The 26,275-nt window shown below is 37.7% G+C and overlaps 1 protein-coding gene across 2 annotated transcripts in view; it reads right to left on the reverse strand.

Annotated features, from left to right (window-relative positions):
• CDC42SE2 (CDC42 small effector 2) overlaps window positions 1-22,006 on the reverse strand; it is a 55,466-nt gene extending 33,460 nt beyond the window's left edge. For both annotated transcript variants that reach the window (XM_023516467.1, XM_003782220.3), the window contains exon 1: window positions 21,453-22,006. The gene's annotated coding sequence lies outside the window, so the exon portion shown is untranslated. The remainder of the gene's footprint in view (window positions 1-21,452) is intronic.
• Between the last annotated feature and the right edge of the window lie 4,269 nt (window positions 22,007-26,275).

Raw genomic sequence — 26,275 nt, forward strand, 5'->3', positions numbered from 1 at the left:
AAAAAAAAAAAAAAAAAAAAATACTTTTTATCCTGCTGTGGCAAACTAAATTGAGTCAACCAGAATCCTTGGCCAGAAAATTTTCTACCTGCAGTTGGACAAAGAGTAATCGACTTTCTTCCCAACTGCCAAGCTGCTGACTTTAAGGATGTCCTTAGTCAACCACGTTCTATACCTGCAGAAGATGGTCCTAAGGTAATAATGCTGACAAGCAGAGACAAAATTTTGACAAAGTCCAAGCAACATAAATCCTTGGTTCTAGCCACCCCCTAAAGACCAATTTGACCTGTACACTTGAAGATCAGGTTTGTGAGGCACTTATATGTCCCTTTTTCTTAGCCAGAAACTATGTTGAAGCAAATTTATATCACCTACAGAACATTATAGGGGTCAAGTGAAGGTGTCTAACAGATAGGTGGATATATAGGTCTGAAGCCAAGGAGAAGACTTAGAATCATCAGTGGATTAGGACCAAAGCAATGAATGATGATTTCAAGGGAAAACAATATGACAGGAACAAAGAGGGCTTAATGAAGAGACCTTGAAGAAGAGCAGCATTTAAGTGATGGGTAGAGGCCAAGCATGACTATGGTGGCTCACACATATAGTCACAGAACTTTGGGAGGCCGAAGTGGGAGAATTGCTTGAGGCCAGGAATTTGAGACCAGCCTGGGCAGCATTCAAGACCCCATCTCTACAAAAAATTCACAAATTAGCCAGGAACAGTGGCATGTGCCTATAGTCCCAGTTACTTAGGAGGCTGAGGTGAAAGGATAGTTTAAATCAGCAGTTCTCAATCTGTGGGTCGCAACCCCTTTGTAACAATGAAAATACATCCTACATATCAGATCACACCACTGTACTCCAGCCTAGGCAAAAGAGCAAGATGCTGCCTCTTTAAAAAAGAGAAGAAGAAAGATGGGCAGAGAAAGATAAGTCTACAAAGAAGATTTTGGGTGTTATGAGAGAGAGGGGGAGGGAAGGAGAGAGAGAAGAGAAAAACCAGTTAAGGGTGGTGTAACTGGGGCCTGTTTTGAAGAGGAAGAGGGTAACAGTATTTATTATCTGCCAATGAGATGGAAAAGACTGAAAAAAATCCATTAGACTGCAACAAACAGATACTTGATGGCCTTGGATAAAGCGGTTTCAGTGAAGTAGTACAGGCATAAACCAGAACACAGGTGAGATGTGAGGCAGGGCAACCAGTGGAGTCACCAAGTGTAGACTATGCTTGCAAGAAGAATGGATACAAAGTTTAAAAAGCAGAGACAGAGGCAGAATGAAGAACAATCCTTGAAATGAAAATATCAAAATCAAAGATCTGTTAACTTGAATATTCAAAGATATGTTAACTTTTTTGTCCCAAGTAGTAGAATATAAATCACTTATTTATAATTTTTTCAAATAGACCTCAAACATTTACAACCTTTGCCAACCATAAATGAATAACCACCTTATTACAGAATCACAGAACCCTGAACACTGAGATTAAATTCCTCCCTTTTGCTTTCTCTAAAGCCATTACACTAAAGCTGTAGGGCAGAAACGGCAGTTATTTTTATAGATTTGTATAGATGAAGACCTTTAGTGAAGATAAATGCACATATGCTTAATGTTACAATCTGGGTAACAGGCATAAACCTAGGACCCATTCTACAGACTCCAAAGGACCAATTCTCTAACAGGCCATAGGAAAATGACATATCAAGTATTAAGCATATGAGGCTAGGTGTGGGGACTCACGCCCGTGATCTGGGAGGCTGCGGCAAAAGAATCACTTGAGCACAGGAATTTGAGACCAGTTTGAGCAAGAACAAGACCCAGTCGCTATTAAAACAGAAAAATTAGCTGGGCATCATGGTGCGGGAGGGCTGTAACCCTAGCTACTCAGGAGGCTGAGCTAAGGCAGGAAGATCACTTGAGCTCAGGAGTCTGAAGTTTTTGTGAGCTAGGCTGATGCCATGGTACTTTAGCCTGGGCAACATTAAGCATATGTTCAAAGAATATCAGAAGGAAGAAAAAATTACATCCTTCCCATAATTAAAATTCCAAACCTGCTTACTTTAAGCAGGATGAACATTTCTTATCTCACCCAAATTCTAAACCAAAGAAGCAGCAGTCTCTTTGCCACTGAACTGGGTAAACACTGTAAAGTTTTATGAGCAGCAAAGAACAGTATGTTTCACTTATTTCCTACATCCAACCTTCTTAGCAAGAATCTAAGGAGACAGGGTTGAATCCACAATATTGTGAGATTTCAGTGCTGCTATTTAAGAAGTTTAACCTCACCCCAGATCAGAGACCTTGGCCATTAAAAGATCATTGTGAAATGAAATCTCTTTTTAACCAATCCTGTGAAAACAAATAGGCTTTTGTCTAAAACCTAAAATTTGCTATGCTCATCATTACTGTAGCACATACAGGTATGATGAGGCTACTCTGACGTTTTCAAATCTATTGTTTGGTTTATTCCATTAATGTCACACTTTCCCATTACATATAAAACTAGGCAATTTCCTTTTTATTATTCATTGCCTTTGCTTGAAACAACATTTAAATATTGGTTTTACATTGGAAAGTGGTGTATTTTCTTTTAACTAAATATTCCTTTTGTGTAGCACTTAAAATGAATAAATGGCTTCCCACTTTACAATCAATGCTAAATACCACATGCACATTTTCCCAAATTACAGTAAAGCTACTTATTATTTTTTAAATGTACACTTTTCCACTCCCATGTACTATTTTGAGAGTGACATTCACAGTACTTCCTTTTTCATAACATCTAGTTCAAGAATGACCATTTAAAGTACAGTAATTTGTGATTCTTATATTTCCACCTACGTAACAGATCTGTTTAAAATTTATTTTCAAACCAAGAGGATGCTTGCAATTCCATAGGCCTTTGTTAAGTAAATATGTAGTTCTTACAATGTTTCAAACATGTCTTATAATGTGATTAATATATTTTCTATCTTCTTGCTTTTCTAAACAAACTTTTTTAGGATTTTCCCCCAAAAGTGTATACATTTAGAATACTTTTATACATACACACCTTCAGAGACATACTGACAGTCTTCACTAATAATTTCAACACTGCCACTAATAACTGTAAGTTACTTTAACTTCTAAAGCTAAAAGTTACTTAAAACATGACCATTTAAAAAACCTTATACTAGAAATCATTAGATAACAAAAGGAGTGTCATTCTGCAGTAACATCAACATCTAAACTTGGCTTTAAACACAGCTCAGCAAATTCCACACATAACTAAGGGGTCATACTGGTCTACAGCACAAGAGAGTATTTCACCAACTCAGATTCATAAGACATAACATTTTAGAAATGGAAGTGGAAGACCTTTAAAGATAACATCATGGAACTTGCTCACTAAATAGCCTGAAGTCATCTATCCAAGGCCACTCAGCAAGTGACCAAAAGAACTTCTCAGAATTTAAGCTCAATCTCTTAACTTAGGAGATTGGCATGAGAAGAAAAGGGGATTCGTATTCTCTGGCCAAAATACTAACCAGCCATCAGTTCCTCATTTTCTCTACCTAAATCAAATGCTACAGTCATTAGCTTTCTACCTGTGTGAGCAGTTTTGCTAAAAAAGTGCTCTTTAGGTCTTACATAGAAAATCATAGTTAAGCCCCAATTTGCAAAACTGGACAATCAGTTCAGGTACTCAACCCTCTCAGTCTGTGAGAAACTGAATCAAAAGTTCAGAATTCAGGGGTGGGCGCCTGTGGCTCAGCCCCATATACCAAGAGTGGCCGGTTCAAACCCAACCCCAGCCAAACTGCAACAACAACAACAAAAATAGCCGGGCATTGTAGTAGGCGCCTGTAGTCCCAGCTACTCAGGGGACTGAGGCAAGAGGATCACCTATGCCCAGAAGTTGGGGGTTGCTGTGAGCAGTGATGCCCTGCCACTCTACCGAGGGTGATAAAGTGAGATGCTGTCTCTAAAAAAAAAAAATGTTCAGAATTCTGAACTCTGAAATAAAAGATCTGTGGCAGATAGAGTACTTTGCTAATTTTTAGAAATGTCAGCTTTAGCAAGTGACAAGCTCTACCATCCTTGGTTATAAAACGGAAAGCTGCACTGCCATTTCACAGGTCTGAAATGAGGACTAAATTAGAAGGCACTGCTTATGTTGTAACAGGCTATGTAGGTTGAGCATTCCTCATCCAAAATGCAAGAAACCAAACATGTTTTCGGATTTCAGCTTTCATATTTTAGACTATTCGCTCACCCTCTTGAGCATCCCATATCTGAATGTCCATATGAAATGCTCACTGGATTTAAACTCTGATGTTTTCAAATAGACTGTTTGGTTTATCCCATCAATATTATATTTTCCCATTCACATGTGAGCATTGTGTTAGTGCTCAAAAAACTTCTGGAGCATTTCATAGCTCAGATTTTCAGATTTGGGATACTCAACCTATACTGACATAAGATGATTTTATTTGTTACCAGAATTAAAATGGCAAATAGCATTAGTCTACTATAGCAGAAACAGGTAATTTGCTGCAATAACTGTATACACAGATGTACTGATTCAAATTTTCTTGTGGTTTCTTCCCAAAATTACCTAGCCTCTTGCTTCAATCCAGACTATTCCCTAGGTTCCTTTCCTAAGCTGAATTCTGTTTCTAGAGGAATGTCTCCCTTTTCTTTTCATCCTTTTCAGCTTATTTTGTAAAATCCCACACTCCAGTGACTTCCTAAGAAAAGAGTACACAGAAGGAAAATGTTTCAATTTTCTGCATTTGACACCGGCTTGATCATTTGGTTGAATATAGAACACCAAGTTAAAAATGTTTCCCTCAGGATTTTTTAAGGTATTGTTTTACCACCTGCTAACGTTCAGAGCTGCTACTACTGAGTCTGACGACATTCCAATTTTCTTTCCTGTGCATATGACATACTTCCCCTTCTGGAAGGGTTGAAGATTTTTCTCTTTACTCTGGAATTCTCAAATTTCATAAAGATGTGACTTGCTTTGGTCCTTTACCATCATTGCTCAGGGTCTGGATGAGCCCTTTCAAACTACAGAATAGTATCCTTCAGTTCAGGAAAATTGTATCACCTATACACAGAGCACAGGGTTGTTGTGAAAGTAAAAAGAAGAAATTTTTTTTGAGACATTGTCTCAATTTGTTTCCCTGGGTAGAATGCCACGGGGTCCTAGCTCACAGCAACCTCAAACTCTTGGGCTCAAGTGATCCTTTTGTCTCAGCCTCCCAAGTAGTTGGGACTACAGGTGCCCGCCATAATGCCTGGCTAATTTTAGAGACAAGGTCTAGCTCTTGCTCAAACTAACCTGAACTCCTGAACTCAAGCAATCCACTCACCTCGGCCTCTCATAGTGCTAGGATCACAGACGTGAGCCACCACACCTGGCCCATGAAAGGAAAATGTTATACTTAGCACATAGCAAGTGCACAATTATTTTGATGATTAATATTAGCTACATTTACCAATTTCATTGATTACCATTGTGTCTTGTCTCTCAATCCTTCCTTTTTTCTTCTTCATAAAGTATATGGTTAAACAACTTTTTCAATAGTATGTGCTTTTTAATAGTTATTTGCAAGTGGCAAGCTTCTCACTTGTTTGTCTAAAATTAGTTTTTAATATTAATTTTGAAATTAAAAATTTTAAACACCCAAGAGTTGCTAAAATAGAATCAAAATCTCTCATATTATCCTTTGCCTAGCCAAACTAATAACTGACTGTCTATACACCAGTCCCCTCTTATCCATGGGCAATATAGTCCAAGACTCCCAATGATTGCCTGAAACCACAGATGCTACAGAACCTTACATATATATGTCAATACTACGTTTCTTCCTATACATTAGCAGGCAGGTAGAGTCTACAGAATGGATATACTGCACAAGGGGATGATTTGTGTCCCATGTGGGATGGACAGGATGGCATGAGATTTCATCATGCTACTCAGAATGACATGCAATTTAAAACCTATGAATTGTTTATTTCTGAAATTTTCCATTTACTATTTTCATACTGTGGTTGACCATGGGTGACTGAAAGCAAAGATGGTGAAACAACAGATGAGAAAGAACTACTGCATTTTGCCCTGATTCTTCATGGCAGCTTAGCTAAGCAAAGACTTCTTGGTCAACAGCACTTTTCCTTCAGTTCTCTGCAGAACTCACCTCCATTGTTGTTGATGAAAAGTTGACTTTCAAGCTAATTCTTGGTCCTTTGAATATAAAATTGTAAGCCAGGCATGATGGCATATACCAATACTCCCAGCTATCTGAGAAACTGAGATGAGAACATGGCCTGAACCCAGGAGTACGAGACCAGCCTGGGTAACATAAAGAGACCCCACCACAATTTTTTTTTCATTATGGATGTTCTGAAGATTATCTTTGCATCTGTCTTTAATTTCAGAGAATTTCTAGTTTCAGATTTATTCAGGACTCTTTCACTTGTTTCTACTCTGATATTTAACCTAGACATTAATTTTCTCCCCAACCATGGCTTTTATTTAAATGAATCATTATTTCATTTTAATAAGTTCTATTTGGTTCTTTTGCAAATTCTCCTACTGTCGCATCTTAGTCTTTTACTTAGACAGACTTAAGCGGTTTTCTGAGTATTCTATTAAATCAATTCATAATTTATCCTTTCTGTCTGCTGACTCTCCCATATGTTGGGTTATTCCTCATAATTATTATCAATTTATCTTGAGGGACTGTTTTTCCTGTGCAAGTCTAGTCCTCCTGTTTGAAGAAGCACTGCTATTAAAGAGAATATTGCATTTGCTACTGCTTACAAATTCACAGGTTCACAAGTCCAAACATAAATTTTAATTCCTTGGCTTGGGATTCTTGTGTATATTTATATAGCACACTGGTATATAAGTACAACCTTGGAAAGGCAGCATCATACAGCAGTTTAGAACTTGAAATCCTCAAACTAAACCGCTTTAAGTTCAAATTCTGGATTCTTCTACTTGCTAACTTCATGATCTTGAGCAGGGTTCTTTGTATATCCCAATTTGCTATTCTATAAAAGAGTTTATAAATAGTATCTACCTCAAAGATTCATGTGAGGATTAAATGTGTAATTTTTTTTTTTTTAATTTTTTGCTCTTTCTGAGACAGTGTCTTACTTTGTCGCCCTTGGTAGAGTACCATGACGTCATAGCTCACAGCAACCTCAAACTCTAGGGTTCAAGTGATCCTTTTGTCTCAGCTTCCCAAGTAGCTAGGACTACAGGCACCTGCTACAATGCCCAGCTATTTTTAGAGACCAGGTCTCACTGTTGCTCAAGCTGGTCTCAAACTCCTGAGCTCAGGCAATCCATCTGTCTCAGCTTCCCAGAGTGCTAGGATTACAGGTGTGAGCCACCATGCCCAGACTAAATGTGTAAATTTTTTGCTGAGAAAATGAAATCTCTAAAACTTCATTTTTCAACAGGATGGGGCTCTCTACCTCATTTCTATCACCATCCAAAAGTTCTTTAACAAATACCTATCATGGTGGTAGACAAGGCATGCTGCTCCAAACTTTTAACTGTCTCTGAAACATTAGTCACCTGCATTCCCATCTATAACACCACACTATTTCTAGTGGGCATATGTAAAAAGAAAATCACAGTGGACTATGAGGTGGACCTTAAGAACTGATGGCATTCGCTCTGGCTGCCATAGTTAACAATCAATAACAACACACTAAAAGGCTCCAAGATGTATCAGAACATAGAATTGCTGGTACTACACAAGAGATGATGCCTACTAAGGCACTACAGAAATAACTGAGGCTGTGCCTTTAGGCACTGTTTATGACTACTTGTTCATGTACAATAGTTACTAAATAATACATTTTTTAAACATTCAAGCCTTTTTGTATCACCCTACACAGTCAGAATCCTGAACTACATTAGACAAATAGTTTTTTAATGTGGTATGTGACAGGATCTTTACTTTCACATTCAAAGGAAAGCCTGTAATAATGGAAAACCATAAAACACAAGGAAACACACCTATAGTCCCAGACACTGGGGAGGCTAAGCCAAAAGGATCTCTTGAGCCCAAGAGTTTGAGGTTGCTATGAGCTATGATGCCATGATACTACAACCAGGGTGACAGAGACTCTGTCTCAAAAAAAGGGGTGGCACCCACAGACTGGGGGTAGAGCGCTAGCCACATACACCCAAGCTGGCAGGTTCAAACCCGGCCCCGGCCAGCAAAACAATGACAACTGCAACAACAATAATACAAAAATAGCTGGGTGTTATGGCGGGTACCTATAGTCCCAGCTACTTGGGAGGCTGAGGCAAGAGAATCACTTAAGCCCAAGAGTTTGAGGTTACTGTGAGCTGTGACGCCACAGCACTCTACCGAGGGCAACATAGTGAGACGCTGTCTCCATGAAAAAAAGACAGAAAGAAAGAATGAGGGTAACTTTCCCAGAATTAAAGATAAAAGAAGTCAAGGTTGTAAAGGCTCAAAGAGCCAAATAACAGAAGAACCAATTTCTAGAAAATCTAAGATTACCAAAGGAAAATTTGAAAAGGCTGGGGAAAAAAATAAACAATGCCAAAGCAAAATAATAAGATTAATATCCCAACAAGTAACTGGATATAAGATGGAATAATGCAAATCCACAATCCATACAACCTTGAGGCAAGGGTTTTTTCAGGATTTAACTGTTGTAGTTTGAATGTATCCCGAAAAAGCATGTGTTAGAAACGTAATGCCCAATGCAGCAGTATTGAGACTCATCATCAGCCCTCATAAATGGGTTAATGCCATCCATTTCATCAAGATTATGTGTCCATTAGGAAGGGTTCATTATAAAAGGGTGAGTCCCCCCAGCCCCTCGCTCTCTCTCCCTTCTACACCAGAAAGACATCAGCCTCCTGGACTTCCTAGTCTCTCCAGAACCGTGAGCCAATAAAATCCACTACCCCAGAACTTAACTCATTAATATTCTGAAGCAAAACCTATGAAAAGTCACGTAAATGAGATGAATACCCTCATGTCAGTTGAGGTCGGGTTTTTCTGTCAAATGAGCCATAAATACCCTTAAGTCAGTTAGTTGAGGTTTTTTTACCAAATGAGTTATAAAATCCTTTGGCTTTCAGATCTTTTTTAAAATTTCTGATTAACATGAGGGTACAATTATGTTACGATGCTTCCATTTGTTAGGTAAGGTCCCTGTTGTAGTTGTGTCCTGTATCCAGGTGTGCCATATACCCTTACGTCGTGCCCATTAAGGTAGGAGCACACCTATCTCTCTTCCTCCTCCCCTCTTCCCCTTCCCTCAACTGGAACTGGATGGAGGTTTTTCTCTTGTGTGGCCATGTATTAGATCATTTACTGGCTTCATATAAGTATTGAGTACACTGGATACTTCCTTTTCCATTCTTGTGATACTTTACTAAGAAGAATGTGTTTCAACTTGGTTTTCAGATCTTTTCTGATTTTGAAATTCCAGGTAAGGGACTGTAAGCTGTATTTTAAAAGTCTTAAATTAAAAGAACTTTACACTTAGAATTTTATATATAGACAAAATATTATTCCAGTGTGTTAGGCAAAAGTTTTCTCAAGGACACAAAGCTACAAAATGTCATATGAAGTCTACTAAGCGCATTCTTGGAGGAATATTGAAAAGAAAGATACAAGAGGTGCTACAAGAGATTACTATTTATTTAAAAGTAGTCAAATGCCCTGGTTTCAAAGAAAACTCTGATCTAAAACACTAGCAACATACTCATTGGGGATGGGGAGCCAGGACATACACGAAATGAAGGTAACAATGTACTAGAATATTTGTCATATGTGAGGTACAAGAAAGCTACTTCAAGTGCGATGAATATATAGAAGCAAAGAGAAGGGTGTAAAAGGGCAACCGTCATAAGGACAAACATAGCAGAAAAAATTCAACCTATCCAATGAAAGGCAGAAAAGGAAAGGAGGAAAGGACCAAAAGTAAGCCCAATTAGAAAAATTACAACCAAGACTGAGGCAGAAGATCATTTCAAGAAAAGAGTTTGAGACCACCCTGAGCAAGAGCAAGACCTCATCTCCACAAAAAAAAAAAAAAAAAAAAAAATAGAAAAACTAGCCAGGTATGACAACACACTGCCTATAGTCCAAGTTATTTGGGAGACTGAGGCAGGAAGATGGCTTGAGCCTAGGAATTTGAGGTTGATGAGTGAGCTATGATGATGCCACTACACTCTAGCCTGGGAGACAGAGCAAGACCTTGTCTCAAAAAAAAAAAAAAAAATTACAATAATGTAAATGAGTTTATCTTGCCAATTTAAAAACAAATTAGGACAAAGATTTTATGATGAGTTATTAATGATAAAGTAATATATTCCCTACAGGAGAATATTTAAGAAAGGCTAAACCAGATTAATTTGAACCAAAAGAAAGCTAAAGTAGCAATTATAGTAAAATTAAAGGCCAAAAAAATCATAAAGCACAAAGTGAGATTATTATATGCTGATAAAAATAAGAACATATATAGCATCATCATGAACACATCCACAGCAAACAATAAAGGTTTGATATACATTAAGAACAAAGGCCACAAGTGTATGCAGGAGGCCAGGGTAGAATTCAAGTGTAGTTGAAGATTTTTTTTTTTTTTTTGAGACAGAGCCTCAAGCTGTCCCCCTGGGTAGAGTGCTGTGGCATCACAGCTCACAGCAACCTCCAACTCCCAGGCTCAAGCGAGTCTCCTGCCTCAGCCTCCCAAGTAGCTGGGACCACAGGAGCCTGCCACAACACCAGGCTATTTTTTGGTTGCAGCTGTCATTGTTGTTTGGCGGGCCTGAACCTGCCACCTTAGGCGTATGTGGCTGGTGCCTTAGCCACTTGAGCCACAGGCGTTGAGCCGTAGTTGAAGATTTTAATATCAACTGATCAAGCAGAGACAGTGAAGATCCAAGCAATAAAATTAAATGGGCATTATTATGCTCATCTTCATGAGCGTGTAGTATAGACACAGACACAGACTGCTCATGTGATAGACCAAAACACGAGCCTCAAAACACTCGAGAAAACCAATACCAGACAGACTGCATTCTAATACAATAATGGATAAAATTTGAAATTAATGACAAAAGACAGTTTTTAAAATCTCATGTTTGTAAATTATATAACTACATAATTCACATTAAAAGATAAAAACATTTTAAAATGTTTAAAAATTCCTAGAACTTAATAGTAATGACAATTCAAGGCTACCTTCTAATTGGATCGACTTGGCTGCCTTGGTCATCCCCTAACTAATCCCTGTGCCCAAAGGAATGGTAAACCTATTTAGGTTCTTTCACTTTATTATTTATTTTTGAGATTGACTCTCACTCTATCCTCCTTAGTAGAGTGCCGTGGCATCATAGCTCACAGCAACCTCAAATTCCTGGGCTCCAATGATCCTCTTGCCTCAACCTCTCGAGTTGCTGGGAAGCTGCTCCAACACCCAGCTACTATTTCTATTTTAAAAGAGATGGGCATTCACTCTTGCTCTACTTGGTCTCAAACTCCTGAGCTCAGGCAATCCACCTGCCCCACAGTCCCAGAGTGCTAGGCCTGGCTAACCAAAGGGCTCTTTAGACCAACAGACTAGGATTAGGCTGATTTACTTAGGCCACAGAAATCCACAAGCATAGAAGGTGGCAGGCAGGCAGGCAGTGGGGAGCAATCCGGTATCATATTTGGAAGAGCAAAGAGGAGATATATGAACAATAGGGAGGAAACAATCCCTAGGGAACTTTAATTCCAGTTTGGCCACAATTCCCTAAGGCTAATTACTGATCATGTAATTTGGGATGGGATCTCAGTTTCCTCAGGTGAAAAATAAACACAACACCTAAGAGTACTTTTAGCTCTAGGAGTTTCCAACTACATCACACCGTTTTGTTCAGACTATAACAGAGTCTGGCACATATTACATCATTTGGTATATATGTACTCAATGAATGAGAAGTTTACCATTCTCAATTTGAGAGCTTCTTAGGGGTATTAACTAAAACAACTAATGGATTTACAACAGATAAATGGGAAAGGATGTAAATGTTTAAATCTACAAAAAGGAAGTTGGTAGGCTTCTTTCAAAATGTTCTAAGTTCTAATTAAAGAAACTGAAATGAAAATCATAATATGCAACTAAAATTTCGTATCTATTCAATTAATTTTAAAACGTGGTAATCAATGTTGAGAAAGCAGCAGAGAAAATAGCAATCACACACACAAGACAGTGTCTGCACAGACTGGGATTCCTTTCAGAAACTGTTGAAAAATTTTACCCTTAATGTATTAGCATCATCTTCTGGAAGTACAGAAATAATCCTGAGTAATTCAAAAGAAAGCTAAATACCTATACGCAGAAAAATCCTTTATAGCAATATTTCTTAAGATAGGAGGGAAAATCCAGATGCAACCTAAATGTATAATAACCAGGTAATAATTAAAGTATTGTTTAAAGATAGATTAGATAGCCATTGTCATAGTATTAGAATATATTTAACAAATTTTGTTATTTAAGGGAATCTATAGCGTGTTTAATTTTTTAAGTTATTAAAATCTGAAAAGCTTTTTAAAAAATATCTGACAAATTTGGTATCCTATGTTTTGAAAGCGTCTAGACTTCACCAAGAATGGGCCAATAACAATTACATTTGGATATAATTCACAGAAACATCAATCTCCAAGCATATTTAAGAGTGTTTTTATACTAGAGGAGAATATAATATAGCAACTCTTATTGAGTGTGTACCTATGACAGCTTTTGAGCTTTTAAAATAATAAAATGTGCGGAAAATTTTCAACATCCACTATGCCAAAGAAAGTATTGGTCTTATTTTTACTAAATGCTTTATATTTTTTATCTGTTTCATTAGCTCAGCTCCAGCTCCACATGAGACCAGTGCCTGCCTTGATTATTGGAATGCTGCCCCAATTCTTTTCCCCTAGGCTTTGTTGCCAGGGTTGCAGCTGCACAACGAATTCTTATTAAAATGTGAATCTCTGAAATGTAGGTCTATGGAAAGGGATATAAAGGATTTCATTATCTTTTCTGAAAACTCACAATAAGAACTGAACTGCCACTCTTCCCAAGCCAAACCACTGCTTGAACTCTTCTCTACCAACCCACACACCAAATTCAACAAATGCAACAGCTCAGTCCTAAATGTCTAAATAACAATAGTCACAAAGGAGTAAACTGCATAGTAATGAACCTTAAATTATGGCAGAAATTATTAAAAAGTGACTTTTAAAACTCAATGTAGTCATAGGTTATATTCATACAATGATGTGATTTTAAAAATAATACTTCTCAAAAATAAAAACCTGCCAGAATGAATGGGTACTCTCCAGTAACAGCTTCAAAATGGTAATTTCAGAAACTTCAAGTCAGGAAAACAAAAACCACAAATAATTCACTCAAAACACAAAATGCTTTATAAGCTATTAATTTTGTTGTAGCACATTCACACCCTTAAAATTTTCTCAGAAATGATAAAAACTTTTTAAGGACAATTTATACTCCTGTCTCCTTTTTTCACTAGGATCTTACGTATGTTTGTTCTCTGGATAAAATTCTTAACTGCTTCACCTTCCTTGAACACCAATTTATAACTAGATTCATCTTGTGAGAAAAGTTAGTTAACACAAAACTATCAAAATCATGAATATACTAAACAGATCAAATTCTGTCATGCAAAGTAAAAATGACACCTAGTTTTTTATTAAAGCATAATATTTCGAATGTTGGTATACTACTGGAACTCTTATAACATGTACAGCCTTAGAATTTTAACTATATTAGAGAAAAGAATTAAGGTTAGCAAAATATCTTGAGGTTAAGTATACATAGCTGAGTCTGTTCCCGGGGTGATTCATTTATAGCTAACCAAATAAAAGGAAAAAACGGAGGGGCAGAGTGAAGAATATTATCCCTAGAGAATCTGATTATACAACATGTACTTCAAATTACAAAAACAAAGCACACTGAGACACAATTCTAAAAAGTGACTGTTAGTTGCAAATTTTGGTAATCAAACTAAACTCATCAAGTGTATTTTATAACCTGATAAAGCGTTTTTCAGTATACAAGAAATACATGATTTTTTTAAGAGACAGGTCTTCCTCCAGTACCCAGGCTGGAGTGCAGTGGTGCAATCATAGCTCACTGAGAAATAACATTATTAAGATGCTTGTTAAAAATATAGACTGGGATCATCTTGCTCCCCCTAGAATGGCTATTATTAAAAAAAAAAAAAAGAAAGTAAGTGTCAGTGAGGATGTGAAGAAATGAAACTCTTGTGCAATGTTGGTGAGAATGTAAAATGGTGCAACCGCTATGGACAACACAATTACAGGTCCTCAAAAAAATAAAAATAGAAATACTGTATGATGCAGCAATCCTACTTCTAGGATATATTCAAAAGAATTGAAGGCAGGGTCTTAAAGAGATATCTGCACATCTATGACAGTACCAGCACTATTCACAATAATCCAGAGACAAAAGCAACCCAAATGTACAACAAGGGACAATCAGATAAACCAAATAGGGTACTATGTACATACATACAATGGGAGTATAATTCAGCCTTAAAAGGGAATAGAATTTTGTCATATGCCCAAACATTCATTCCTATATATTTTTGTCTGAGATAGAGTCTTACTTTGTTGCCCTCAGTAGAGTGCTGTGGTGTCATAGCCCAAAAACCCTTTGGAAATGATCCTCTTGCCTCAGCCCCCCCAAGTAGTAGGAACTACAGGTGCCTGCCACAACACACAGATAGTTTTTTGGTTTTGTTCTGGTTTTTGTGTGTTTTTTTTTTTTTTCTTTTTGTTAAGAAACAGGGTCTCCCTCTTGCTCAGGCTCGTCTTGAATTCCTGAGATCAGATGATCTGGTGATCCATCCACCTTGGCCTCCCAGAGGACTAGGATTATAGTTGTGAACCACTATGCCTGGCCACTATTCCTATAGTTTTTGACTCAAGTAGCTTAAATGTGATGCTCATATCAACACCATAGTCTTGATTTTTAATCAAATTACCTCAACTGGCCTAATACAGTAATTGTTTCCTTTGGGTAGATAAATCCTTAACCTTGGGAAAATACAGAAATACAGAAGAGGAGTAGCAGCTACTCAGAAGGCCAGGGCATGAGGATTGCTTGAGGCCAGGAGTTCAAGACCAGGCCGGCCAACATGGCAAGACTCCATTTCTTTTAAAAACAAAATGGAAAAATAAAAAGGAAAATGAAGAAGTGAAACAAAACCTACAGTATTAATACTCACATATTTATAGTAATTTATTATTATGGTTATTTATGCTCTCTTTAGTAAGATATTTGAAGACAAGAAAATCTGTACCTATTAAAAATTTGTAAGTTTAACTTACTAGACTTTTAAGAATTATTTTAATATTGAAGATTTGCTTGGGTACTGGTAGATCTGCCTTAAATGCCTGAAATATTTGAAATAAGAAAAATATAAATAACTTAGAATGTCTAAGAACGTATGTAATTAGGCATGAAAGTGTTAGTCAATATTTAAGGAGTAATATTTACTCCTCCCTATCTCACATTAAAAACCCAAAGACAGGCTCGGCCCCTGTGGCTCAAGCGGCTAGGGCGCCAGCCACATACACCTAAGGTGGCGGGTTCGAATCCCCAGCCCGGGCCCGCCAAACAATAATGATGGCTGCAACCAAAAAATGGCCAGGTGTTATGGTGGGCGCCTGTAGTCCCAGCTACTTGGGAGGCTGAGGTAGGAGACTCGCTTGAGCCCAGGAGTTGGAGGTTGCTGTGAGCGTGATGCCATGACACTCTACCCAGGGGGACAGCTTGAGGCTCCATCTCAAAAAAAAAAAAAAAAACCCAAAGACAATGGCACATATCCTGGGTTCCGGACACAACTACAACAGGGACTCGACCTAACAAATCCAAACACTGTAACCTAATTGTTTGTACCCTGACATTAATTAATCTGAAATTTCAAAAAATTAAAAAAAAATGTTCTTAAAGCCCAACGACAATATAGGTTAGCACTGAATTTCTGGTGAATTTTATGGGTCAATCATTTTTAAGGAGAACTACAGGAGCAGATAAATCACAGGAATATGGTCCTAGGTGGAAAATGTCTGTATCTATGCTAAGATTAACCTAGTTCATTTAATTCCTTACAACATAAGCATTTTTCAGTTAACATATATATTAAAGGCATTCACAATTATTTGATGGCAATAAGTGAAAATAAGTACCATCCATGTAACTACTTCTTTTCAAAGAAAAAATGGCTTCTTTTCTAATGTTTAGGAAAGCTTGTCTTCTGTCCATAGAACACAAAACAAGCAGAGCATTTTCTCATCATGCTGGCAGAAAACACTCCTTAATCAAAACCACAAAAGGGCTACTTTTTTTATTTCTTCACTAATTTCCTTTACAGTAAGGACAGACAGCACAGCTACAATAAATTCCAGCTGTTATGGTAAGGATTATCATATTATAGTTATTCCCTGAGTGGACACAAGATTAATAACTTCACCAACTCTATTTACATATGCATATCCCCTTAATGGCAATTACTTCCAGATTGTTCTAATCTGGACCATTAACTAAAAAATTAGAAATTTAGTATCAGTTTCCATTCCCTTAAACTTTAAACTAGTATCAGACTTTAAAATATTTTCTACTTATAATCCAGGTGCAGTGGCTCACACCTATAATCCCAGCACTTTGGGAAGCCAAGATGGGTGAACTACATGAGGCCAGGAGCTTGAGACCAGCCTGGGCTACAAAAAATCAGCTAGGTATGCTGGTGTACGCCTGTAGTCCTAGCTACCTGGAAGACTGAGGTTGGAGGACCGCCTGACCCAGGAGTTTAAAGTTTCAGTGAGCTATGAGCTATGCCATTACACTCTGGTAGCCTGGATGACAGAGCAAGACCTTGTTTCTTAAATAAATATACATGTATTTTTTAAATGCTATAGATGAAGACTTTTGTATTAGAGAACTGAAGAACGAATATCAATTATTCTATTTCTAGAAAATCTCTCAAGCTCCTTCTTTATAGATATTTACATTTAGAAAGAAAAACTCAAAGCCATTCAGAGTGATATTTGAAGGAATATCCCATTTTATTTCCGTATCTTACAAAATTTCTATAATGTGCATATTTCTTCATTTTCTCACATTTCAAGAACAGATTATTCCTTTGTCTTAGTGAGGGTCGGGGGACTAAATACCTAAACCCAAAAGACAGCTTCAAGTAGGCTGGTTCCCACAGCAACATGCTATGAAGTCAGAAAGGAAAATAGGAATCCAAAATCAGCCATAGAACCACAAACCTGGGAAACTACAACTATTAAATACTACATATATATTGTTAATTTTTTTCCATCTCTAAAATCAATCTTTTACTATCACCAGTGGAAAAATAAGCTATATCAAGATAACTCACTAATCAGGTAATTACAAAAATTAACTCATTCAACAAATATTTAGCTCCTCCTACATGTTAGGCCCATATATATAAGTAAGTTATAAAGTTTTAATAAAGATCTTAAAAAGAATAAAAATAAAATAAACACTACAGTCTTGAAATATCAAAGAAAATGTTTATATACTACCAGAGATTAACTGAAGTACTATAACTAGATAGAAATGACTTAATTTTTAGCTGTAGCAACTGTTACACAGTGACAAATACTCTTTAAGCTCATTGTAAATACATTTCAAACAAATTTAAATTTTAGAATCTGGCCTATATAGATGTCAAAATGGAAATGATAATACTCAACATACATTTCCGATTTTAAAAAAGTCTTAGCAGTAAATTGATCTCTTTTATGTATATAAAGCACACTCAAAGGCTGGCTTAATGCTCAATGGTTCCTAGCTACATGAGAAAGAGAAAGAGAGGAGAGAAAGAGAAAGGAGAAACATAGAAGAAAGGAGAAAGAGAGCGCACATGTGCAAGGAGGAAGAGGAGGAGGGAGGGAAGGGAAAATAGTCTATGGTGGTACACTGTAAATATTGCAAACATGTAAGCATTTAATGGAACACTAGAAGCATTAATTAATAAGCAAGACAAGATGCTCATTATAATGACAATGTTCTCAAAGTTTTGGTCAATATAATCAAACAACTGGCTCCAGAGTCCATGCCTTCTAATTTTCTATATATCTCTTCCAAAAGAATAATAGATTTGTGAAGACCACTTAAAATTTTTTAAAATCCCAAAGGAAAAACGAAAACAGGTAAAAATAAAAATACATGAAAAATGCTAAATCTCAATACCAATTCAAGAAATAAAAATGAAAAAAACATGTATTTTCTCAAACTGGCAGATTTAAAAAATATTAAGGATTTCATGAGTCCAGTGAATAGTCCTAGGATTATAGATCAACAGTTCGATAAAGCCTTAATAAGGGTAGCACCTGTGGCTCAGGGAGTAGGGTACCAGCCCCATATACTGAAAGGTGGCAAGTTCGAACCCGGCCCTGGGCCAAACTGCAACAAAAAAATAGCTGGGCATTGTGGCGGGTGCCTGTAGTTTCAGCTACTCGGGAGGCTGAAGCAAGAGAATCACCTAAGCCCAAGAGCTGGAGGTTGCTGTGAGCTGTGATGCCACCGTACTCTACTGAGGGCGACAAAGTAAGACTCTGTCTCTAAAAAATAAATAAATAAATAAATAAAAAATAAAAGCCTTAATAATGTGCTATTATCCTTACCCTTAGGAAAGGGGAAAGGATATCCAATTTCAAGAATAAAAAATACTCATGGATATGCACAAATACTTAATTTGGGAGTGGACACTGGGTTGCCACAACCCTTCCCATGTTTCTCAAACACAACACTGATGGAATGTTGTTTTAGAAAATGTAATATCAGAGATATGTTTCAGTATTTTAACCCATCAAATAGCTGTGACATGCAGAGTATGTCTTTTAATTTTCTTTCTTTTTCCCTATACAATAACATTTCAAAACAGTCCCTCTGTCCACCACTCCGCTTCCTCTCTCACCATGTGGTCAAGAAAGTCTCTTCTGAAGAGAGTTTAGTAATATAGTGAGCAAGATGTGACATCTTCTCCACCTAAGCAGGACAACACAGTAAACTCTCAACAGCGGTGCTTAAGGACACAGACCACAGAGCCAAAAAGCCATAGGACAGACTCTCAATTCTACTACCTCCTAGCTGAATAAACATGGATAAAATCATTTAACTTCTGTAAATTTTTTCAAGTATATAAATGAATACAATTTATTAAACAGCAAAGTTAATGTAGAAAAGTACTTCACGCAGAGCCTGGCATTTACCAGTTCAATTAATGTTAAGATACTACTATCTGTATTATTAATAATAAAAAGCATTTAAATCTAAGACATGAAATGATAGAAATCCTAGAAGAAAGTGTGGGAAAAACTCTTGATGATGTCAGCCTGGGGAAAAATTTTATGAAGACTTCATTGGCAATTGCAACAACAACAAAAATAAACAAATGGGACTTAATTAAGCTTAAAAACCCACAGCTAAGGATGCAATAATTAAAGCAAATAGATAACTTTCACAATGATAAAAGATATTTGCATGTTATAAATCTCACATAGAGTTGATAACCAGAATCTAAAGAGAACTCAAATTAATCAACAATAAAGAGCAAACAATCCCATCTATCACTGGGCAAGAGACATAAACAAACACTCTAAGGAAGACAGACAAATGGCCAACAAACACATGAAAAAATGCTCATCATTCCTGATCATCAGAGAAATGCAAATCAAAACCTCCCTGAGATATCAACTAACCCCAGTGAGAATAGCCCATATCACAAAGTCCCAAAGCTGTAGATGCTGGCACAGATGTACACAAAAGGGAACATTTATATACTATTGGTGGGACTGCAAACTAATACAGCCTCTCTGGAAAGAAGTATGGAGAATCCTCAAAGAACTCAAAGTAGACCTTCCATTACTAGTAGATGCCTAGTAATGGGATTGCAGGATTCCACTCAGAAGAAGAAAAATCATTTTATCTTAAGGACATTTGCACTAGATTATTTAATGCAGCTTAATTTACAGTCGCCAAGATGCAGAAACAACCTAAATGCCCATCAACTCAGGAATGGATTAATAAATTATGGCATATTGTATACTTTGGAATGTTATTCAGCCACAAAAAAAGATGGTGACTTTACATCTTTTGTATTAACCCTTAAATAAAAAGCCAAACTTCACTAATAATCCTAGAGGGAAACAGTGTGGTTAAAGAAAAGAGTATAAATTAAAAGGTAGTATCTAATTACTCGAGTCTGTGAACTGGTTGTTCAAATCTTCCACCATTCAAATAATTCAGTCCAATAAATACATACTTATGACACCACTGAAAAGAGTACATCAGCATCAGACACAACAGAGATATAAACATAGCTCTTGACTTCAAACAGCTCTGACAGCACAGAATGTAATCAAGTAGAAATGCCTGAGACACTAAAACAGGGGTCCTCAAACTTTTTAAACAGGGAGCCAGTTCACTGTCCCTCAGACCGCTGGAGGGCCAGACTGCAGCCCCAGGACAAGTTGGCTGCTAAGCAGGACAGGCAGCAGCGGCAAAAACACCCAGTGGGCCGGATAAATGTCCGAGGTGGGCTGCATGTGGCCCACGGGACGTAGTTTGAGGACGCCTGCACTAAAACATGGAGTTCTGTGTAATCAGAAACAAAAGAAATCAAATTAATGCACATCATATAAAAAATAAAAGAAAATCTCAAGGCACTTAAATAAAAAAATTCAGATAGGGTGGCTATAAAGGGAAGTCTAATGGGGCTCCAGTTCTGCTTTTCCCTTGGTTCCCAAATCCTCTGTCATGTCAGGCATCACCTTCAGACTGTTAGAAAGATGGCTACAGTTCCAGATGTCACATCCCAATAAAACAAGCTCTGGGGAGAAGGGGAACCATCTCTTTTCTTCCTTTTCTTCAAAAGCAAGAAAAGCTTCCCCAGAAGCCTCTTACAGATTTCTTTTTTATCTTCTGTCAGACAAAACTGTAGTTCAGAAATGGACATGAGAGCATCACTCCCAAAGGGAATGAGATCTACCATAAACCAAGATTAGAACAGATACAGGTAACTATCATGACTATCATGCCAGTATTGGCTGAGTATTTTGAGAACAATATTTCAGGCCTGAAAAATAAATAAGAGAATACATAAGCAAAGGAAAGGATGTGCCTAACTAGAAGAAGAAAGCCAAATTCTGAAATCAAACATTAAATACACAGTTAAGGATAAAGAAGTCTCTTAAACTGCACTGTTGTTCTTCTCTGTAATACAAAAATTAATTTGCTATTCATCAGTAAATGCTAAGAATGCAGAAGTAGACTAATTTTTATGGAAAAATTTAGGTTATTTAATTATCAGAGAAGACAATCAGACTTACCACTCCTCATCAATGAAGCCACCCAGTCAGTTATCTCGGGGTTGAGAACATTCCATATGATACAAAAAGATGATTCTGCAGACTCACTGTCAATAGTTGATCCTTGAAAGTTTCTTCTCATTTGGGTTCAAGATTTCACTCAAAAATCCACACACTCAAAACTGGCCCTATCTGCAAATGAAAGTATGCAATTAGGAGGCAAAAAGCTGCAGGGAGCTAATTCCCCTTCACCCTCTATAATTAACTGATCCTAATGAAAACTGAATACAAACAATAGACACACCAAGCATCACGTTTAAACTAAGCAACCTGCATTTCAACACGTGTACTGTGCTTATTATACATAGTTACCACCCTTTTCCTATGATATAAATTTAGTGTTGCTTCCGTAGTATACCAGGTACAACCCTACCAAATGTTGTTCACCAAACAGAATTCAACCAATAGCTATCTTTGTTGGACTCACACAAGATTGTTCTATACAATGTGTTAAAGGATCGCCACCTATGTTGATAAATCAGAAGACTTCACATGAAAATCAAGACTTTCGTGCTTTCTTGAAAAATCAGGCAATCCTGGACCCAGGTTCCTACTGGGTAACAATCTGTTGCAACTGACTAGCAATTAGTCCTTTAGATGGGGTATGGATTTTATAGTTGTCCAAAGACAACTCTCTTTCGTGTTACAACCTAGGTCACAGTCTGGACCCCACAGACATCTGAGGTTCCAAATTCTGCTACACATTTCTAATAGCTCCCAGGGAACATTTTATTATTGCCAAAGCCATGTGTGTTTTTCTGCCTTGAGGATGTAATAGAAAATCTGACAATTAAGTTTGAGAACTCGTCCTAGAAAAAGTGCTCATTGCTAAATATGGCCATGGTCACCTTTAAAGAACTCTTCTTAGGAAGCTATGCACCAATGCCAACACTTAGTGAAACTTTCAAGGCAATTTTGGAACTCTTTTTCTGAAACAGCCATCAAAGTTCTCATTGCATTACCTCTGATGTCCTAAATGTCATCAAAATGTCTTCCTTTCAATATTTCCTTTATCTTCAGGTAAAGAAAAAAGTCATTGGGGGCCAGAAGAGATGAGTAAGAAGGGTGTTCCAACAGTTATTCATTTGCTAAAAACTCCTCAGAGACAAGGCCATGTAAGCTGGTGCACCGTCCTAATACTAGAGCCATGAGTTATTGGCCAAGATTTTCAGTTAAGATTTCCTTTTTTCTATCAATTTTGATGTAGTCTTTTGTGCTTCTCACAGTCAGCCTTTGACTCTGACACACAATTTGATGAATTTTTGCAATGTTTCCATCAGTTCAGCTCATTAATGGCTGTCCGAACCCCTTTTCCATCAATGATGCTTTCTCTCCCCTCAGAAAAACCTTTGATCCACTTGTACACTGGTACTCTTGGCGAGGTACCAAGAGGCTATGCTAAATCTGATAATGAAATTAGGAAAACCAAAAGACTACTAGAACTAGTAAGTGAGTTTAGGAAGGTTGTAGGACATAAGATCAATACTCAAAAACCAACTCTATTCCTATAAAAAATTGTTCAAAGAACAATCAGAAGCTGACACTATATAAAATGATTTCATTTATAGTATCAAAAAGATGAATTATGAATAAATTAGCAAATGTGCAAAGACAGAGAGATACACTACAATAGAATCAATGGTGTTAATGCCCCAATTCTCCCCAGTTTGAGCAACATTCAACACAATTGCAACTAAAATCCCTGTGTGAAAAAACTTAAAAACAGTACTGTTTGAAACTTATACTATCTCAATTCAAGGTTTATTATAAAGCCAGAAAAATCAACAGTATGATACCAGCATGAAGAGACAAAAAACTCCATAAAACAAAATTTAGAGTCGAGAAACAGACTCACATACATATGGTGCAAAGGCAATTCAGTGGAGAAAGGATCCACTTACTACAAATGAAGCTGGAATGACTTTATATCCTATCTCATATCATACACAAAAATGTAACTCAAAATTGATCACAGACCGAAAGGTAAAGCCCAAAATTATAAAACTTCATGAAGAAAATATAGGGGAAAATCTTTGTGGCCCTAGCTTACATAAAGTTTTACTTAGATACAACACAAAAACATAATCATACAAGACAAACTACACTAGCTAGAGTCCTCAGTCTTAGAGTAACATTTTGGTTTAGTTTCCACTTTTCCCCAAGGCATAGTGGCTTAAATTATCCAGGCTGACCCTATTACTCTAATGTTGAATGAAAAATATGTACTTAAATACATGCCCCATTTCCTTGTTCATTTAAAGTCAAACAGCAATTTCTTTGTTCTTCTCAAAGACATATAGGTCTGTCAGAGACAAATATACAGATATGTAAGAAATCTAGTCCAGGCTGATGTGGTAGCTCACACCTGGAATCCTAGCACTCTGAAGGCCAAAGTGGATAGACTGCTTGAGCTCAGGAGTTAGAGACCTGCCTAACAAGGGTGAGACCTCATCTCTACCAAAAATAGAAAAATTATCTGGGCATTGTGCATTAGGTTAGCATCTATATTCTCAGCTACTCCAGAGGCTGAGAAAAGAGGATTGCTTGCGCCCAAGAGTTTGAGGTTGCTGTGAGCTATGACAATGTCAGGGCACTCTAGCCAGGGGGTCTGGGTGAGACTCTAGCAAAGGAAAAAAGAAAAGAAAGAACAGAAAGAAAAGTAATGAAAGGAAAGAAAGGGGAAAAAAAGGAAGGAAGAAAAAACCTAGTCCAATTTCCTCATTTTTCAAACTCAAAAAGGTAAAGATATTTGCCTAAAAATCACCAAATAATCAATATAATGCCTATGAGCACAATAAATCACTGTCATTTAGTTTCTCTGCCAATACACTATAAAGAAATGTATATAAATATTCAATTAAACAGTTTAAGTGAAAAGTTATCTGGCCGGTAATGTCACCAAAGTTCTATTGGTAGCAGGAACAGAGAGCAGACCCCTGAGAGGCCTGGGCAGTCCCCCTGCCCATCTACTCACTACTATCGCACCTCCACAGCTGCTGCAGCCAACCCAGTCACCACCATTACTGCCCCCATCACTGCAACCATGAGCAACAGGTACCCACCACTCCAACCCACAGTGCTGGCAGACGCCTACCCCAGCAGCAAGCACTAAGGGCACCAGCACAAGAAGGCTTGGCCCAGGAAGCTTTGGTCAGGGACAATAACATCGCCACAACTAAGGGTTTTTTGTTGTTGTTGTTTTGTTTTGTTTTTGAGACAGAGCCTCAAGTTGGGTAGAGTGCTGTAGCATCACAGCTCACAGGAACCTCCAACTCCTGAGCTTAAGCGAATCTCCTGCCTCCGCCTCCCAAGTAGCTGGGATTATAGGCGCCCACCACAACACCTGGCTATTTTTTGGTTGCAGCCGTCATTGTTGTTTGGTGGGCCCGGGCTGGATTCAAATCCACCAGCTCAGGTGTATGTGGCTAGTGCCTTAGCCACTTGAGCCGCAGGCGCCGAGCCCAGAACTAAGGTTTAAGGAACAGTAAAATGGGTTCAATGTAAGAAATGGCTACGGTTTCATCAACAGGAATGACACCAAGAAAGATGTACTTGTACAACAGACTGCTGTAATAAATAACCCGAGGAAATACCTTCACAGGGTAGGAGATGGAGAGACTGTGCAGTTTGAAGGAGCCGAAGGAGAAAAGGGTGCAGAGGCAGCTAATGTCACAGCCCTGATGGGAGTTAGGGCAGTAAGGACGCAGCAGACCCTAACCATTATAGACACTCTCCACATTGCAGGGGTCCTGTGCAGAATTATCAGGATAGTGAGACTGGGCAAAAGAACAAGGGATTAGAGAGGGCTCCCAAACAATGCCCCTAGTACCGCAGGTGAAAGTTCCCACCTTTCTACACACAGAGACCGAACAGGCATTGACCCCAGTATTCCAACCCTCTTGGGCAGGAAGAAGCGACAGAGGTGCTGACAGCGAGTGTGCAGGAGAACAAGGTAGACCAGCAAAATATATAGGAGTTACAGGCCACAATTCTGCAGAGATCCTCCTCACCAAAGATAGCCCAGAGAGGACGGCCATGAAGAGGATAAAGAGAATCAAGGAGACAGACCCAAGGTCAGCAGCCACCTCAGTGTCAGTAGCACCACAACTTCAATTACTGACGCAGATACCAAAAAAACCTTATACCACAAGATGGCAAAGATAAGTGAGCAGCAGATCCACCAGCTGAGAATTCATCCACTCCCAAGGCTGAGCAGGGAGGGACTAAGTATCATCACTACCATTTTCTAGTTTAGTTACCAATAAAAAGAAATAAGTATGCAATTCCAGCAATAAGAAATGAACAAAATAAGATCTTCACAAAAATGAACACCTTAAGTGCTTGCTTTCTGCCCACTGACCAGATAATTAAAACTATCTGCATAATCTATGCAGCATGTGGTTTTTATCATTTTTATCTGAAGATATCTTTTGGTAACAAATCTATGTTTTGGTAAAGCCTGTTTTTTCCCAATATGCCTTTAAAGGCTTTTAAATTGTTTCACATCTGGTCAAGTTGAGATTTTTAAGAATTTCATTTTTTAATATGTAATAAAAGTTTACAACTTGATTTTTTTTTAAAAGTCAACAAACTGTAAGCACCTGCTATTAACAAAGGTCTTAATAATTAAAAAACATAGCTAGTAGTGACACTAAGACTCAAAGACATTTTGGGTTGCCTCCTGCTATTGTTTGTTGATGATGTTAACGTTGCAGACCCTAAAAGGATAAGATGTAGTAGAGTTACAGACATGCACACTAGTGAGGGTAGCTATAACTGAGGCA

Source organism: Otolemur garnettii, unplaced genomic scaffold, assembly GCF_000181295.1.
Source record: "Otolemur garnettii isolate 467f Iridium unplaced genomic scaffold, OtoGar3 scaffold00003, whole genome shotgun sequence".
Classification (NCBI taxonomy): Eukaryota; Metazoa; Chordata; class Mammalia; order Primates; family Galagidae; genus Otolemur; species Otolemur garnettii.